The 16,124-nt window shown below is 44.6% G+C and overlaps 1 protein-coding gene across 1 annotated transcript in view; it reads left to right on the top strand.

Moving 5' to 3' along the window:
* Nucleotides 1-6,919: 6,919 nt before the first annotated feature.
* LOC117431281 (NEDD4-binding protein 3-A-like) overlaps nt 6,920-16,124 on the top strand; it is a 30,282-nt gene continuing 21,077 nt past the window's right edge. The window contains exon 1 of the mRNA XM_034926753.2: nt 6,920-7,238. The gene's annotated coding sequence lies outside the window, so the exon portion shown is untranslated. The remainder of the gene's footprint in view (nt 7,239-16,124) is intronic.

Raw genomic sequence — 16,124 nt, 5'->3', positions numbered from 1 at the left:
CCATTCAGGTTAACACGCAGTTCTAACCCTGTTCCGCAGCCTGTAACTCGACTGCTCTGCTGGCCGCATGGGACGTTACCAACGCGACGTGATTCTGTCGAGCTTGTCTGTTGTTCTGGCCTGGCGGAGCGGGGCGCTGTCAGACATGGGGATCGGGTTTGACAGCAATCGTTTCCTGCAGGCTATGTTTTAACATTATCACCTTTCACCTCCGACCCCAACAGGAAAAAGGTCTCGCTTCCATCAGTGATCATTTAACTTCTTTCTAAACGCCCGGTCGTAGTGCCGCTCAGTCTAAACCCATTTGCAAAGTAAACGTTTGTTTTTCAAGGTGGCACGCTGCTTATGTAAGGTAGACACTTGTGTGAATGAAGACTGTAAAACACAAAGAGACGAGCAGGATGTGCCCAGATGGAGCACTAACACATTAATAAAGGCACTATTCGAGCATATGCATCAACTACAAAGAGCAGTATCAAGTTAGGAAAACCCAATCAGACATGTGGGTCTGCTGCGGGACTGTTAACACACCAGGGAGTGAAAGTTTAATGTGCTGTGTTGTTTAAAACATGCCCTCCTATAATCACACACATACTTACTGTGGTATTCTCACAGTGTTCTTATCACTGTGATCTAAACCCTGCATTAGCAGTGTACAGTACTACACTTCATGCACACTGCTGCTGTTCAATGCCATTGCCTGCTATAGGGCTTTTTTATTTTCCTTTGGCCACTGGCATTCTCTTTAAATCAATGCAAGACAGGTGAATCCAGTTTGCACATATTTGTAAAATGCATGCAGAACCATATTTCTATAAGTGCTGTTAAAATAGAGCTGCTTTGAACTCCTATAACTTATAATTACCATTTCATAATCCCAGCTCCAGTGTAATTCAGAGCAGTCAAGTCTGTGTTATTTAGTGTGAGGCTCAAGGATTTAGGATCAGTCCGTCTCACCAGTAAAAGAAATGCGGTGTTCAGGAATCTCCCTCATTCTGAGGTTTTGGGCACGATCTGTGCCAGTTAACTTCTTCCGAGTTTGTAACGTCATTCGACAGTTTCAGTTCACTGCGGAAAATGCTGCAAGACGATCCACCCCACCCACCCCACCCACCCCACCCACCCCATGAGCGAGGCCTCAGCCTGGTTAACTCTGCTCCCAGCCGGCCCCTCTTTTCCTGCTGACTGGTAAAGCTGAGCCCTCCTCTGGAAGGAGGTGTGATGGGAAGGTGCTCCCAGGTGGCTGCTAAGTGCCATGGGAACCTGGTGACATCATGGCGAGGGTGGCGACCCTCGGCACACATTAGGCCAGGGCAGGTATTGTTCCCGCTTGTCAAACAACCATTTAATAAATGATCCCTTTAAGCCGGCTCAGTGACTCCTTTTGGAAAGACACCACTTTCACCTCCCGGCTCCCAGATTAAACAGGGCGAGGGGCAGGGGGGGAAACGGAATGGGAAGCGAGTCATTAATATCGGATCAGGTGCTGGTCATCCTGCAGGTGGGGGGAGGGGGGTCTCTTAATTGCCCTTGAAATCTTTTCCTTCTGTTCATTTGCAGATGTTTCTTTCACCAGCGCTCCCTTCATCTTCACCCGCATGGAACAGGCGGGTCTCGGAACTAGCCTGTGTGTGTGTGTGTGTCAGTGTTGTGTGTGTGTGTGTGTCAGTGTGTGTGTATGTGTGTGTGTGTGTCAGTGTGTGTGTGTGTGTCAGTGTGTGTGTGTGTGTGTGTGTGTGTGTGTCAGTGTGTGTGTCAGTGTGTGTGTCAGTGTGTGTGTGTGTGTGTGTGTGTGTGTGTGTCAGTGTGTGTGTGTGTGTGTGTGTGTGTGTGTGTGTGTGTCAGTGTGTGTGTGTGTGTGTGTGTCAGTGTGTGTGTCAGTGTTAGTGTGTGTGTGTGTCTGTGTGTGTCAGTGTCAGTGTGTGTGTGTGTGTGTGTGTGTGTCAGTGTGTGTGTGTCAGTGTGTGTGTCAGTGTGTGTGTGTGTGTGTGTGTCAGTGTGTGTGTGTGTGTGTCAGTGTGTGTGTGTGTGTGTGTGTGTCAGTGTGTGTGTGTGTGTGTGTCAGTGTGTGTGTGTGTGTGTGTGTGTGCGTGTGTGTGTCAGTGTGTGTGTGTGTGTGTGTGTGTGCGTGTGTGTGTTTGTGTGTCAGTGTGTGTGTGTGAGATGTCTTTGGATGAACAGCAGCATCAGGCTCCTCGGTGCTCCCTCGCTGTTTTTCTGCCTGGCTCTCCAGAGCCCCTCCACTGGGTGCTAGCTAGTCCCTGACCTCCCTCAGTCTGTAATTAAGCCCCCTTGTAAAGCAGAGGGGGGATAACAGCACAAATAGACGAAGCTCCATTAAGGCTCTCCCTTTAAGAGAGTTCTGCTGTCCGGAGGCTTGACCTGCGCTGTTCAACACTGTTTTGTGTTTGACTTCCCTGAATTGTTCCCACGCGGTCTGGAATACAGCCCTGGAGCCCTGGAGTCGTCGTGGTTGAGCAGTGCTCCATTGTTATGTGACAACCTCAAGACAAATCGCTCCTGTTGCAGTTTGATTTGCACGCGGTTTAAAAGAATCGTTCTCAGCATTCAGCCACTTCTTCTGACCCTGTGTCCTGTATCCTGTATAACTTCTGTTCTGACAAGCCTGCTCTTTGCCAGCTGTGGAAAGCAGTGATGCGCTCTCCTCCCCATGTGTGGATCTCTGCTGCCCTCTACTGGACAGGTGCATTAGCTATAAAAAAATACCCAATGAAAAAAAATATATAAATATGGATTATTGACTGGTGTTTTTCATCGTGGGCAGTACTGTGATGCTTGTTTGAATCAGCTGTGGGATATTTCTTTCTTACTAACCTGTCTGGGCTATGCATGGACTGGGAGCATTTCCGTTACCACCCGCATGTAATTCAAATCAGTATTTATTGCACGAATCCCAGTGAAATGAATAGTGGGTTGATGCTCACTGTAATAAAGCAGGGTGTGTACCATCTGGGTTGATTATCACCTTAAATACTTTATTCTACTGAGAACACTTTACTTGCAGTGCAGCGTGGTAGTATTAATATTATAATGATTATTATAATTATTATGATTATGTATGTTCAGAAGAGGCAGCTACAGAATTCAGTTCCGTTATCAATAACTATTACATTATTATTATTATTATTATTATTATTATTATTATTATTATTATTATTATTATACACATTTACAACCAGTACCGCTTTATACCACAAGGTGGCAGGTCAGTCCAACAATGTCACTGTCTACTGTGTTTAGACCTTGTGCAATTTGCACCAGCTGTTTCACACGTAATGGAAACGATCCAGCCCTGAATAAGGCAATCGTCTATGGAGATGATGATTTAAAAAACTGACTGGGCATCAGAAAACATCTGTTAACATTAATAAGTAATTGTTGTACTATTTAAAAGAATATATATATATATTTTTAAAAGTTTTATAATAAAGTATTAACACGGTACTACAGTTTTTTAGACTCTAAAGTGTAAAATAAAGCTGCTTACTATTGTGATTCAAAGGCTAGGACCTTGATTCAATGGCTTGTTGGTAAGCCTCCCCTGTTAATTCATATGGGTATAGAATTATGCATGCGAGTGTTGAGCAGCAAAGTGGAATTCATATTGATCTCACCCTAGGGACAGGATTAGGATTGAATGTCCATCGTGTGTGGCACATGTGCTTTGAATATTATACTCTCCTGGCTGTGCCCAATGAAAACAGCAGCTCCCACAGGGCAAACAGCAGCATCGCCAGTCCCAGGACTGCCGGGAGACACAGAGCTCCGGGCGTGCTCTTGAAAAGTTCTTCAGAAAAGCAGGTCTAAGATCCTTTTGAAGTTTGTACTTAAAAGATCAGAAGATCTTGAGAGCATTTTAAGAGCCTCACTTCACAAGGCGCTTCAGGAGATCCTAAATACCCTTTCTGGAACTTTCTGGAAGGCTTGAACGTGTAGCCCAGCTCCTGGATTGAAAGGATGGGACTCTTCATCGGCTGTACTTTTTTAAGCATGATTGAAATCTCCATTTCCACACAGGGTAAAGGTCAGTTTAAAGGAACGCTGTGGATCGCTGGTTCGGTGTGAAAGTATCCACCGAGACGCTGCTCAGAGGGGTTCACACACACAGAACCAGCTAAAACACGGACTACTCACTGTGTCCCTTCCAGACTGTTCAGCTGAATGAACAGATCCACTTGTAGTCTGCACATGGAGGCAGCACTGACCTTGCACTGTAGAGGCATTGCTTCAGACAGTCTAGCACAATAATGGCACAGAGAGGGGAACAACAGCAGAGTGCTGGAGGAGGCTACTGGGCAGTCAGTTAGCACCACACTAATGTCTCGCCCACACCATGCTGTGGCAGCTAGTTTCCTTAAGCAATGCCAGTTTAATGAGAGGGAGAGGCAGTGCTGTTTCATTGCATGTTTTCTAACATCACAGGGTGTGTTTCTCCTTTCTGAAGTAACTGGAACATAATGACACTTCAGTTAAACGCAGGCTCAAACCCTGCATTTCCCCCGATAGTTTTTGCATAGGTGACTAAGGTAGTTATTTTGACCTTGCGTGTTGAAACATCAGCTCTGCTTCTATACCTCAAGGCTTTTCCTGTAAAATATTATCAGTGAAACAGACACGCCAAGCTGAGGCAGGACGGTTCTAATTGGCCATTGTGACATTTAAATATGCAAATGAGTGTTCCGTTTCATTACTGAGGCTATGGAAACAAGATTCCATGATGTCACCGTTGTGAGGACGTCTGTTCTCATTTAACACCATGCTCCCCCTAACTCCCCTCCCTTTTTATTTAGAGGCTCAGTGCTTCTGTACCTGGGATCAGCCCATGCAGCAGCCCACAGTGAATCATGCCGTCTCGACTTGCAGACTGTGGGAATGCAATTCAGAAAGAGGTCTCCTCTGAATATTAAAACACACTGCAGTCTAACTGCCCCACGGATTCCATTAGAATGTTATTACAGTGATCTCAAATTGAACAGACCACTTAGTGCTTGTGCAGCCACCCTTCAGTGCTGTATTACCTTCCCTAACTGTACGCTTCGGTTATTCTTTTTCTGCTTTGCTATCCAACAGCTAGTCTGTGTCTGTGATACCATCTGATAAAGCCTACAGCTCTGGAACAATGCGTTACACAAAGCCCACTAGATAAGGAAGCTATGTGTGAACTACTGTACAGTATTATAGGGTTTGTCTACAGGCATTGGGGCTATATCTGCACGCTGGACATCCCAGAATGTGGGTGGCACAGTTTCACACAAATTCCTAAAAAATCCTTCATACCTCATCTAAACTTGATTCACAGGGAGAGGCGCTTATTGTAAGGTCTCGCCTACAGATGAACTGAAATCGAAACTGCAACAAAAAAGGAAACTGCCCTTTGCTGTGCTTTTATATTATTATTATTATTATTATTTATTTCTTAGCAGACGCCCTTATCCAGGGCGACTTACAATCGTAGGCAAAAACATTTCAAGCGTTACAATACAAGTAATACAAGAAGAGCAAGTAAAGTACAAGTTTGACAAACCACAATTCAATAATACAGCAGGTAATAGTGATAGTTACATCAGGATATGATTAAATAGTGATAGTTACATCAGGATGTGATTAAATACAAAGTACTACAGGTTAAAAACTTGGCAGATTACAGTATTCTGAAGTACAGGATTAAATGTAGTAAAATAGGGGCTGATAAGAGCAAAATAAAGAGCAAAATAAAGCACATTTACATGAAGGGTGATAGTGTCCCAGGATACAAACAGAGGAGTTCTACAGGTGCTCATTGAAGAGGTGAGTCTTAAGGAGGCGCCGGAATGTGGTCAGGGACTGGGCAGTCCTGACCACATTCCGGCGCCTCCTTAAGACTCACCTCTTCAAAGAGCACTTTGCTGTGCTTGTATAGGGTATATTACTGTCTGTGTGACCTTGGGGGAGTCATGCAGCTTGGCTTGTGGGGTTAGAAACCAGACCCCGGAAGGAAATTACATTTTAAAATCCAGATTCTTTTTTTCCCACACGTGGGATTTCAAGATATGTTTGCAGACACATTTTTGAGAAGTCTCAAATTTCACGATGCAGTATCTGTGAAACCTAGTTGATTTTAGAGGTCTCAGATTCCATGATGCAGTATCTGTGAAACCTAGTTGTTGTCTTTTTTTTTTTTTTTAATATAACCAGTTTACAGTCAGTAGATGATTTTGATAGAGCTTTGATCAATACAAGACTGTTTTTGAGGCACTTATGAATAGGATTACAAGGGAGTTGTGTTACTCTCAATCACAAACTCAACGGTAAAAGCATCAAGTCGAGTAAATGAATATTTTGTCTTATGCATTTACGAGAGAGAGAGAGAGAGAGAGAGAGAGAGAGAGAGAGAGAGAGAGAGAGAGAGAGAGAGAGAGAGAGAGAGAGAGAGAGAGAGAGAGAGAGAGAGAGAGATTGAGATTCTACAATAGCTATTGAACAGACCTGCCCTCAAAGCCCTGCCTCTTGTCTCCATCAATTCTGGGCATGTTTGAGGGTGAGTTCAGATTCAATAACACTGATCCTGTTTTGAAAGAGCATTCTGAACTGTCTGAAACGATAAGCCTGGGGCCCGTGTAACAGAAGAAAACAATGTGATTTAAAAAGCTGAAGTTTCTAATAATAATAATAATAATAATAATAATAATAATAATAATAATAATAATAATAATAATAATAAGGGCTCTAAACTAGGTTTTGTAATTGTTTGCATGTTTCTGTCCAAGCCATTGATGTCTCATCGTTTCAACCCATTTGATTACAATTAGAATGTTTAAACAAAGTTATAGTTTCTGGTAAAACCAGGTGCCCCGTCTCTGCAGTGAAGGCAAAATCCGATCCTGGTTTTTCCGTTTAAGCAGTTGGGTGGCGCTCCAGTTCTTCCTTAGAAAATGTCCAAGTCCTGGTTTTGCAACTCTCCCAGCCGCTGTTAGCATGAGAATGGGGAGCTTAGAGGGACCGGCGCTTGGAAAGCCAGTTCGTTGTAGGAACACGCACACTGTGTGACCGAGTCAGAGAAAGGAGTTTAAATCGCAGAGAGGGAATCGAGAAAATCTACACAGCAGTGACTCGCTCCGAAAAAAAAAGAAAAACTCTCCTGTCTTTTATACCAGGAATACATTTTAGGAAGGTAGCAGATTTCTAAATCTGCAGAATACAGGAATACACAGCGGCACAGCGATCTGCAATTTAACATGGTACGTGTAACGTTATTTTAAATTAATTGAATTTATATAAATAGTTTGAGCGCTGTGCATCAGCAATGACAATGGTACAGCACTACAGTCTTGCACGGCACCCGCGATTAGCAGATATATTCGTTAATTTAAGTCTTAAGATGTTTTTTGTTGTAGTAGTAATAAAGTTTTTTTTTTTTAAGTGGATAGGAGAAAATACTACTTTAAACTGATCGCTATTTACTTCGATTCGCTACAGTCGACCGGTCAGCGTGTGAAGAAGTGATTGTACATTATATACAGCAGGTATTAATAATTGTATTTAAAATGGAATTTGCACACAGTTTCATTCCTGGCCGTGTTTTCTTGCTAAATACTTTCCATTGGTTCCCGGGATATACACTTCATTCATGCCATGTTTGTGAATACCCTACATAAATCAACCACGGTGCGTATTGATACTCACAAGCCCGTCATTTCAAACTTTTTCAGAAGTACATTATGGGTAACTAACTGTACACTAATTCCCGTCAAACGAAGCCTGAAATAATAATAGTAATAATCATACTTTGGGAAAATGAACACTTTTGAAATTGGACTACTTGTTTTTAATGTAATTCTTGACTTATAACAAACAGTACCGCTACCTTTCTTTTGACCGTTTAGTTTGCTGGTGACGACACGACCCACCACCGTCCAAAGCAGCGCTGCGTTTTTGAATCTGTTCTGGAGTTCTGGTCCAGTATTCGACTGGCGCTCGATTTGCACAGAGTGGTTAGCTGGTCAGCTGTGTCCAACTTTAAAACAAAGCCCAAGTTCTGCTCAGTCGATTGCATGGCTTTCTCCACGGTGACGCTGATTCACGATGATCCAGTCTGGTTAATAAAAGATAAAACTACAGTACAGTACCAAGTGCTGCATGCAGCGCGCAGATTGAGGGGAATTACACTGCAACTAATGTGATTATCTCCGAATCGATCTATTTCTGTGTATCGGGTAGTACAGTAGCACCCTGCTTTTGAGTAATGACTGCAGGTATGCACCAGATCGGCACTGTGCTGTAGGAAGTATACCCAGCGCACAGATTATGTGTGTTCACCAGATGTGATGATGCAAGTCCAAACTCTGTGGATGAGGAAGCAGTGCTGTGTTGTACAGTACTACAGCACAGGGCTTTGGGTTAGGCTGTATCTGGAACAGGGTGCTTGTGTGGGTTTCATTCCCTTTGTTCGTCTTGCTTTGTAATTCAAAGGGGCTGCTCCAACCCCCTCTCGGAAGAAGCAGCAGCAGCAGAGATTTTGTCAGAACTGGATGAAAAGCCTCAGCCTGCGTTTCAGACAGCTGGGACAGTGCTTCATATCTCCTGTGTGAGTTCTGGGGTGGCTGGGTTCAAGCCCAGTTCAGATTCTGAAGAGTCTTGTCTTTAGAGAAGATAAAGAAGTGTAGCACACCACCACGAGGGGCTCTGTGTTAATGTGAGGGGCTTTCTAAACATTAACCAAGCCATTCACTCCCAGGACTGCCTCTTATTACAGTCTCTACAGCTTCCATTGTGAATCACTGTTAACCGAAAGGTATTGTGCCTGTGCTCTGTGCAGAGGGCTCTCACTGCAATAGAAATGCACATTTCAGATGAACTCAGTACGGTATCTAATCAAGTGAAAGAAAGGGAACATAGTCCAGTAACTCTGACTCGGAGGAGGTCTCTTGCTTACATGTGATTGTTTCTCAAAGCAGGGTGCAGTTTGTCTTTTCAGTTGCATCCAGGGGGTGAGGGGGGGAGCACACCCTGCCCATTGCCCCCCACCCCCTCCTGGAGTGCACGCTGACAGCATGCCACTCACAGCACATTGAAGGGTGTGAGTAAACCCTGTCAGAGCAGCTGAGGTGTGTGAATGAGTAATCTGAATGATACACGGGCCCCGGGGCCCCTCCTGAGACCTCTCTGGAGACTCAATCTGCTGCAATCAGGAGCCGTCAGTCTTTAGACAGGTGAGCTCCCTGGCCCTGCAGTCCTGAAGACTGACACATTGAAACCCATTTGAAATGACTGAATTCCATGACAGGCAATCATAGCTGGGATGGGCAAGAAGCGCCCACTGTAGTGTATGTCCTTCCAGCTCCCCTTCCCAGGGAGGAGGATGGGCTTCATTACCAGCTTGGGCAGCATGGGTTACATTGAGCCCCTGTGTTTGGTGCTGATGTCTGACCAGCTTGGGCAGCATGGGTTACATTGAGCCCCTGTGTTTGGTGCTGATGTCTGAGCAGCTTGGGCAGCATGGGTTACAGTGAGCCCCTGTGTTTGGTGCTGATGTCTGAGCAGCTTGGGTAGCATGGGTTACATTGAGCCCCTGTGTTTGGTGCTGATGTCTGAGCAGCTTGGGCAGCATGGGTTACAGTGAGCCCCTGTGTTTGGTGCTGATGTCTGAGCAGCTTGGGTAGCATGGGTTACATTGAGCCCCTGTGTTTGGTGCTGATGTCTGAGCAGCTTGGGCAGCATGGGTTACAGTGAGCCCCTGTGTTTGGTGCTGATGTCTGAGCAGCTTGGGTAGCATGGGTTACAGTGAGCCCCTGTGTTTGTTTAACTTTTTCAATATGAACTGATATGAATCACCGTGCTGTTGTGGGATTTGTTTTGACTCATTGATCCCGTTCAGTGTGTTGCGTCAGTTCCTAGCGGATTATTCAGTATGTGCATGGTGTAGCACAGTTATTAAAAGCACTCGATTTGCTCTGTGCGACCCCTGACTTTTATTTCCCCTGCATAATAAATCTAGAACACGAGTGTGTTATGATGTGGTGGAACTCAAAGGCTTTGGAGTGTTGCAATCCACAGGCGCTAGCAGTGTCTGTGAGGACAGAATTAAAAGCAGATCTCTGAATCTCTGAAGAGAATTGCAGTTAGAGCCTACAGTCCAGCTTCCTGCTCTCGCTGGCCGTTCAGCCTTTCTTTATTGTGACTAATGACTGCATCTGCCCTGCCTTCTGCTGAAGGTACTGTGCAAGCTACCATATGAGAAACTTCCAAACAGAAATCCAGACCTGCATAGCCCTAGAGCCTACAGGGACGGAAATAAGACTCCCATTGCATAGCAGTTTGATCCATTGCTGGATTTACTATGAGTTTAATAACAAGTGCCTGAGCTTGTTGCCTATACACTGTGGCTAATCAAGCTAGTAGTAAAACCCGGAGTGGGTGAAAGTGCTATGCAATAGGAGTCTTGTTGCCATCCCTGGCCTAATATTGAGCCTTTATTTACAAAAAAAAAAGCAAAATTCAATTGAATTTGTGTTCCGAGCGTCTTATGATTGTTCCCACGGAAACTGCATGTAAAAACTATTCAGTTCAGGGTGTGTACTTGGCTTTATTTCGTGGGATTCCAGGTAAACTGTGTGTTTGCTGGATTGAGGAGGCCTTTGCTTTTATTTTCTTTGTAAGGGTTGGAGGAGGGCGGTGTAGCTCCTTTATCCATAGGCATTGCTCTATTTCTTACACTTGCCGTTGTATTGTAGTCTTCCTGTGCAGTACCCCAAGCCGTGCAATTACTGGGACAAAAGACAACAAGTTGTTTACACCCAACGGCCATTGAGATTGTTCAGTGGAGCTGCTGACAGTAAATGTGTTGTGTGCCTGGGCTGGACAGACCCTTTTGGGTTACACCATGTCATGTGTTCTAACCTGGGCAGATGGTAGGTAAGAATGACGTGACATTTTACTAAGAGGCAATGATAACTTGCTAAGTTTTGCAAAGTCTCCAGGCTGCAGGTGCAGAGTGAGCAGCGTGCTTGGTGGCCCTTGCCTGTGCAGTGCTGCAGTAGCCGGTGTGCACGCTTCTGTGTCCAGGCCTCTCTCAGACTAGGTGGTCTCCAGCCAGCCGCTACACAGAGCGCCCGCACTGTCCTTTGTACATTTCAGACACAACCATGTGCCGTTTTTCTTTAGATATTCCAGAACGTGGAACAAAACAAGACGGCAGCATTCTCCCCCGGCGCCCGTCGGTAACCATAGAGACAGGAGGCCCCTTTAACATTGCTGACCCTACAGATTACACGCTGGTCCAGCGCGGACACTGGCAGCTCTGGGGAAGCAGTGTTGAGACCCCCCCACCCCCAGGGGATCAGAGACCCTGTCAGCCCCCCAGTGATGGAGTGGTTTGTGGAGCAGGCTGCCTGCAGGTTCCATTTGTCCTGTATTGATGGAATGAGATCCCTGATAACTGTGTGAGGAGACGTGCTTCTCTAGTCCTCACTTTCTCAGAGCTGTGTCAGTCCACAAAGCCCTGGTTTCTCTACTTCAGTAAGCACCTCGGTGGGATCTCACTCCTGTTCTGACCTGAGCTAATTAAGGAATGATTGATGAGTGAAATGCTCTACAGCTTAATTCGCTTGTTCTTTACAGTACACCTGCTCATTCCCATACACCAGCGTTGGTTCATGCCATTGTATTTGTGTGGCTGAAACTGTGCATTCAGAGCCGTCTCTTATAAAAGTTTCCCATTGTAAAAGCATAGGAAAGTGTAATGAAGCACAGTGAAAGCATGGTAAAACATTGGTAAGCATATTAATAAACATGGCAAACCAGGGTAAACTATGGTAAATGCAGAGAGTAGCCATGAGGATAGTATGTATAAATAGCCCTACTCTGTTGCAGTCAAATGCTGTTCCGTGAAAGAAACGCTCCCGATTGTTTGAGTGAGAACTGTTCTCGCTGGATATCTATATCCCCCAGTCTTCCTGTTTTACTATACAGTATTCAAACTCAATATAGTCTCACACATACAGTGTTGTATTAACCAGTGCCAGTTTCTCATTGAATACTCAGCAAAACCTGACTTTAATTTAACTTGAAGTCTAAACCCGTGGCTCCAAGACTGAAACTGTTGCCATTACATAACTGATATCAAAAACACCATTGGGACGTTGAGTCCTACAATACATTTGTATGAGTCGTTTGTGATTTGTTTGGTCTGATTAACAGATCTATTTAACTTTGATTCATTTTAGTGCAAAATCCATTCTAAACCAGTCCTGATGTGTTCCCTTTTATTACATGTTTTCAATAAACCAACAAGAAACCATGAATTTTCCAGAACAAAGTAAGTGTGCTTCTGTAAAGCCTCTTTCTCCTCTGTGGCGTTCGTGACCCCTCTTTAGTGCTGTGCAGACGTGTTGGATACAAAGCTGCGTGGATCCCCTTTTTAACATTCTGACCACTAAACAGTCTCCCTGGAGAGCTGCGGCTAATTGAGCTCTAATCTTGCATCCCCCCCCCTCCCAGGACCACAAAATAAGACACAGCTGATGCCGTCCCGAGCTTTATTTATCTGTCACTGGTGCTGCTTGGGGTGTGGGCTCAATCGATCGCTCTGATGTTTCCTATAGATTAATCCGATCCATTACTCTGTTCAGCTGCTTCCTGCATTCTGCCTTCCTGTTTGTGAGCGGCCTCTATACCCATTGTACAAGCTGTTTAGACCCTGCTAGCACTGGTGCAGTATTAGGGTTGCTGCTCAGCTTTGAAGTGTGTCACGTCTGTTCTGCGTCTCGCAATCTTTTTATCTGCTGCAGTAGAGTAAATGCCTTTTTAGTACTGATTTGTGGTCACTTTGAACTTTTGATGTCTGAACTTTTTTACAGTTTTTTTTTACCTGCGATAATGCAGTTCGCTTCAAGGAGACTTTAATGTCATTTAATAAGTCTGAAGTGTTTCTGCCTAGTTTGCACCACTGTGCTGCAGGGATTCAGAAAGAGCCTCCTCGCTCTGCTCAGAGTCCATGGCTTCCTAACAGAAATCTCACTTTGATTCGGAGAGGCTGGCCGCACCAGCTGACTTTATTCAGAACAGCCGGGAGATGATACACGGGTTAATTGGTGTGATAAATGGAGCCTGCAAAGCAACAGGAGGATGACTGGCTCTGATACACAGCTGCACCAGAAGAGAGGCGCCAAGCTTCATTCATTCGTCATGCAATTATTTAAAACATTCGGAAGTACAGTATGGAACTCTGTCCTGAGCTGAAGGCTGGTGACTGCAGAAGCAATGCTGCTGTGAGATGGAGCAGTTCATAAACGTGTGGGAAAACACAAGCAAAGAAAGCACTGCTCCTTTTTAAGTTTACAAAACAATACAATGTAAAACATATTGGTTGCCTGCCAGCAACGGGAGAGAATTCCAGGAATGTGGGTGTGGGGGCAAAACCAGAAGAGAGTCTGAAAGTTTACTGACATAGGCCTACAGTACGTGTGCTATTGTACAGTGCTTCCCCTTTAAGGGAACGTCCATCAGAAAATGAGGTGGTTTTAGAAGACTTTGTGCATTTAAGTGCTAATACTGTACACGGCAGGGCGTGCGTTGTCTTGTGAACGCTGGTGGATTTTGGGGCAGTGTTTATTGCTATTGGAATTGCAATTCCAGTTGTAAAGGCTGGTGACTGGGCAGTGAATGTGTTTGAAAAGCCCCCGTTTTGTATCTCACTGTAGCCTTCTAGAGCAGCAGCACCCTGGACACTATCCTGAGTTTAATCAGGTGTCTTTACTGTAGGTAGTTTGCCATGTGAAGATGTTTAAGCAGTGTGGTAAGAGTTTGTCTCTTGATGTTTTGCCACTGCTCTTCATGGCGGTGTCGTGAGTAATCGTCAGCCTCTAATCCTGCAGACTGGGAGGCCTGTCTGAACCCTGGGCACGTCTGTCTCTCTGTCTCTGGCTGCTCACTTGCTTTCTCCCACAGGAACCGGTCCCTGTTTCACACATGGGCAGGGCCGTGCTTTGACAGATGAGAGCGTGCATCAGGCGATCTCATGAGAAACGAGAGGGTCAGACGTGAACAATAGCAGTTTTCTGAATATACAGTAATAACAGAGGTGGGAAGCAGGGCAGCACTATACTGGAGCCATTGTCACCGCCTGGGTCTGGAGAGACAATGGAAAGAAAGGAAATGGACTATGCATCTGTGTACTACAGTATACTGCACGCTGCCCAGCGAACTGGCTTGCATTGCAGTGTAGTGTAAAGTGAATCAGGTGCGGGTTAAAGAGGGTTTTATGCTTGACTTAATTTATAAAAAATAAAATAGCTCACACGTTTCATTTTGTACGTTGAAAACTTCCCAATGTATACTGTACTGTACTACCCAATACAGCCTAATGTTACTGAAATAACACCCCAAATTAAAGTCTTTAAGGGTAGAAAGCTTTTCTCCAGTGCAGAAATCACACGTTGCTTTCTATCTAAAAAATAAAAATAAAAGTATGATGCAAACTACATGGCCACCGCTGTGGTACACTTCCAGTAGCTGCTCCTCCAGTGTATCGTGTCTTCGCAGTTGTTTGCTGGGTTTAGAATGTCATTGTTTTGATGTATTTTCGAAAGCTGACCCCGCAGTGCATGCCCTTGACTGTTGGCAGACTGACAGGTCTGTTAAAGAACATGGAATTGAAAGGCACTGATGCATCCCGTTCTTAATCCTGTCTGAAACATTCAACCAGGAAACGTCATTTCCAAGACGCTCCGCATTCACAGCGTTAACAAAATCAAACCTTACAAACCTAATGAGGCGCACAAAGAAATACAAGGACTACTACAGTGCTACTTACAGGAGACACAGTTCCTAAGAGAGCCCCAGACAAAAAATACAAGGACTACTACAGTGCAACTTACAGGAGACACAGCTCCTAAGAGAGCCCCAGACAAAAAATACAAGGACTACTACAGTGCTGCTTACAGGAGACACAGCTCCTAAGAGAGTCCCAGATAAAAAATACAAGGACTACTACAGTGCAACTTACAGGAGACACAGCTCCTAAGAGAGCCCCAGACAAAAAATACAAGGACTACTACAGTGCTACTTACAGGAGACACAGCTCCTAAGAGAGCCCCAGACAAAAAATACAAGGACTACTACAGTGCTACTTACAGGAGACACAGCTCCTAAGAGAGCCCCAGACAAAAAATACAGGGACTACTACAGTGCTACTTACAGGAGACACAGCTCCTAAGAGAGCCCCAGACAAAAAATACAAGGACTACTACAGTGCTACTTACAGGAGACAAAGAATCACAGAAACACTTTGATAAAGATTGTAACTCGTGACCCAAAAAGATCAATTGACCAGATGTGCAGTGCTGTAAACACTACGGGGCACAGTGTCTGTCACAGGAAGGAGTTGGGGTTAAAGTCCCAATAACCGTGTACGCTTTAAAGAAGTCTAATGAACCTCGCTCTGTACAAAGAGCATACTGATGCTACACTGTCATCAGGAAGGAGGAAGACCATAGTAAACGTCTTTATTTTTATCCTTGTCGAAAGTGGTAGTCAGTGAGTGTTACTGATGATTAATATTTCATGGTAATTTTAAAATACCATTTGAATTCACGTGACACATGTGCGTGTCATGTTTGCTATGCCCTCGTGAACAACATGCACCCAACCCTTCCCTGATAATGTAGTGTATTTGAAATGCTAAGTCAAGGGAATGCACCGACTTGAATAATAGACTAGCTATCTTGTGCAACCCATTCTCCTTATTTACTGTAACATCTCCTCACAGCAGAAAAATGTAGATGACATCATCGTTTTGGAGAGTTTTTCTATTTAATTGTTCGTACGAAGCTGCAGGCATTTTGCAAACAGGAACGTGCTTGTGTAGTATCACAGAAGCCCTTGCATTGCGTCCCAATAGGGACTGAGTCAATGAGATTCCTGCATGTGGTGTAGCATCCAGCTGAATATAACCCAGTGCTTCTGCTCAAGTCCAGAAATAGTATTTCTAAATGCATATTCTCTATAACGCTGGCGTGATGGTATTGAGAGGTGCCAGAGAAGAAGCAGGGCTGCTCACTGTGCTGACGCAGTGTGAGTCACTGCATAGATTCATTTCCTAATGCATTGATCCTAACTGACCTGTACCA

This window comes from Acipenser ruthenus, chromosome 22, assembly GCF_902713425.1.
Source record: "Acipenser ruthenus chromosome 22, fAciRut3.2 maternal haplotype, whole genome shotgun sequence".
In the NCBI taxonomy this organism is placed as follows: domain Eukaryota; kingdom Metazoa; phylum Chordata; class Actinopteri; order Acipenseriformes; family Acipenseridae; genus Acipenser; species Acipenser ruthenus.
The sequence above is the reverse complement of the archived record's forward strand: the minus strand, read 5'-3'. Positions and strand labels throughout refer to the sequence as shown.